Below are 3475 nucleotides of genomic sequence, written 5' to 3'. Positions count from 1 at the left end.
AAAGTCGTTACTTCCACCTGACGCCCTTCATCACAGTCCTCATCCATACACACCTGCCCACCAGTCCATTCACTCCCAATCAACCTGTTTACAGTTTGTGAAAGTAACTTGGTTTTTTTTTACCCAGTGAGTGTCTAGGACAGGCATGGACAAACTAAGGCCCGGGGGCCCAGATGCGGCCCATTCAGCTTTTTTAATCCGACCGACCAAACTCGTCCAAATTATATAATTTATTTATATTATCATTGTACCTCTGCCTTTTCCTTGCAATACCCACGTTTCCCCAATAGATGGCGTATAAAATGATAAACGCATTTTAGCCCTGACTTTTGCTCGACTTTTACATGTCATTAACCAGTGAGGTAGGAACTCACCGGACAGATGGATGTTTTGTGACAGAACGAGAGTCATCATAAACTGCTGTCCGTCCTCCAGTCTCTGAATCTGTCGTCTAATAATTATGTGTTTTATTGCAGTGACCTTAACGTTCTCTCTTTTTTTACCGTTTTTTTTTTCTGCTGCATTTAAGCCTGGAGGACGAAAAAAAAACACCTTCAAATTAAGTCATCTGAACAGTCGCAGTAAAACAGCCATTGGCTCCGCCCCCTAACTCTACCAGCGCCTCCTGTGCTGAGACAGAATTAGTAACAGCTGTAAACAGAAGCCACAGGGGGCGCCGGAGCGTCAGCATAATGTAAATCATGTCTTTCAAATGACTCCATTTACATTATGCTGAAACGGTTATTGTAGAATATTGATCAATGACGCCGATCAATAAAAAGTTCTGCTTCGTGTGGCTTTAATATTTATACTGGAGTTTGAACTGACAGAAAATAGTTATCTGTCTGTTCAGAACCAGAACTTTTTTTAGTCATCTTCGTCATCGTCCGAGGCCGAGGCTAAACCTCTGGGGTGCAGAAATCTGTGGCTACAAATTTTGAGAATTTGACATCAAATCGTGTTGCAACTTTCAACTACGACGGTTTCGTCCTGACGGCAGCGCCACCTGCAGGATACGATTGTCTGAAACTTTTTGATTGAGAAGGAGCTGAAGAGGAGCAGAAGAAGAGTCGATCCCCAAAGGCTGAGTTTCAAAGACGTTGCGTCATTTAACTCACCGCCGACACGCTGCCCCATCGTGCGGCACACGCTTCAAATTGTCTCAGGAACCGATTCCTTTCAACAAGAACGTACAAGGAGTCGTGTTGATCGGCGACAGTCGCCTGAAGTTTGGCAGCTGTAGCAGAGTCACCGACGTGACGATCAAACCTCCTGCCTCCCCTCTGTGGAGGACGAGGCACTGATCCTGGACTTTGAGCGGTTGATTCCTGGCGTCCAGTTAAAGACTGACAGAGAAAATCGGTCTTGGACCACACAGCTCGGCCCAGAGTTCCTGTGAAGCTCTGAATTGAACTCCTGTTGATTTGCGAGCAAATTCTAATGAATGATCGCAGCGTGTGCAGGTCGTTAAAGCTGCACTGAGGAGTGGGCTGGAGGGGGGGGGGCGGAGAGGCTGAGAGAGATGAAGAAGGTTTTCACTTCAACAAAAGAAGAAGAAAAAAAAAGAGTGGACAAGCGATAAACAGTTGGGGGGGAACAAAAAGGGGGGAGTAAAGGGAGGAGGAGCAGAGAAGGGGAGCAGGGATGAGAGGCGATGGGAGGGAGAAGATAAAAAGGACGAGCGGGGAGATGAGCAGACACCGATGTGATCAAATATACATAAGAACTATACAACCAGGGGGTGAGGCAGACACTCCCTACAGCCTGCAGCAAAGAAAGAGGGGTGAGGAGGGGTGAGGACAGAGGGGGAGACGGGGGAGACGATAGTGTACCTACACAGAACTAGTGAAAAGTACTTTAATGACCAGAGGCCGGTGGTACGAGGTGATTTCATCTTCTGCAGGTATCCATAAAAAAACGTCTCCTGTCTGTCCCCGGGCTGGACGACTGCTGATGCTACTGCTGCTGTTACTGCTGCTGCTACTGTTACTGTTACTGTTACTGTTACTGCTGCTGCTACTGTTACTGTTACTGTTACTGCTGTTACTGTTGCGGCTGCTGCTGCTGATGCTACTGCTGCTGTTACTGCTGCTGTTACTGCTGCTGTTACTGTTACTGTTACTGTTACTGTTACTGTTACTGTTACTGTTACTGCTGTTACTGTTGCGGCTGCTGCTGCTGCTGTTACTGTTGCTGTTACTGTTACTGTTACTGTTACTGCTGCTGCTGCTGCTCCACACTCCTCCCCCTCCTCTAAACGTCCGTCTTCAGGACATTAAAGAGGCCATTTAAGAGAAGATCATTTCACTGGAAACTCTTTCTTATCGACGATTGTTGAAGAAGAGCGAAGACGAAGACAACGAGGACGTTTGAATGCTGTCGTTTTTTCACCTGCGGCTACAACGACGACTGCTGCTGCTGCTGAAACGTCTGTGTTCCTGGTCAGGACTTGTCAGTATCGCACCACAGACACGTTGATGTCATTGGCTCGTCCATCTTCTAGTACGGCTGTGGATCGGCAAGAATCTACGATACGTATCACGATACAGGGGCAGCGATGCGATATATTGCGATACTATAGGCACGGTGATATATTACGATGCGATATATCAGGTTACTAAGATTGGAACAGAGGGATCTACATTTGGAATTTGCAAAAAAAATTAAAAAAAATTTAGCTGCATTGATTCTTTTTTTTACAAATATAAAACTAATGGAGGCCATAAAAGCGTCTCAGCCGTCTGAGGTTTGTTGGTAGAAGGTGGTTCAAGCTGAAGGCTAAACACTGTCTGACTGGGTGCAGTTCTCTCACACACCTGAAGGACTGGGATGAAAACATAATAATTTCCGTCTTCTTCTTCTACTGTGTTCAAACTGCAGACAAACGCTTCAGCCACGACGTTAAGAGCTGAATTAAATCTCACTGAATCCCTGATTGGACTTCTACACTTTTTTTTTTGCTGTGACAAAATGCCAATAAATACAAGTCGCTGCATGAATACTGCATGAATACTGCATGAATACTGCTTATTGAATACCAGATGACGACTGTATTAGCACGCCGGCTGATACGCCTTCCTCTGTTATGGATGTAGAAAGGAGGAGAAAAGGAGCAGCGTAAGGAGAAGACAGAGATAAAAAGACAGTCAATTCTTTTCTGTTAACAGCCTGGCGTCACACACACACACACACACACACACAGACACACACTTCTGCACCCTAATTTGACACCATTTTTGATTTCCATCCTGGCTGTAATTAAGATTAGGGAAAGGAAGTGGAACGAGTCATAACTCAGTGAGATGAAAACACAGAAGAAGTGAGAGTTTCTAAAGCCGTCAATGTCTCTGACATGCAGCGTGATGAAAAATAAATCACCTCAGATTCACAGCAAACAACAACAACAACAACAGGCCGGGGCCACGGCACCGGGGAGGGGGGAGGAGGGGGGGGGGGCACCGGAGAACTTTGTAAT

The sequence above is a fragment of the Cynoglossus semilaevis genome, chromosome 17 (assembly GCF_000523025.1).
Source record: "Cynoglossus semilaevis isolate Cse_v1.0 chromosome 17, Cse_v1.0, whole genome shotgun sequence".
Classification (NCBI taxonomy): Eukaryota; Metazoa; Chordata; class Actinopteri; order Pleuronectiformes; family Cynoglossidae; genus Cynoglossus; species Cynoglossus semilaevis.
The sequence above is the reverse complement of the archived record's forward strand: the minus strand, read 5'-3'. Positions refer to the sequence as shown.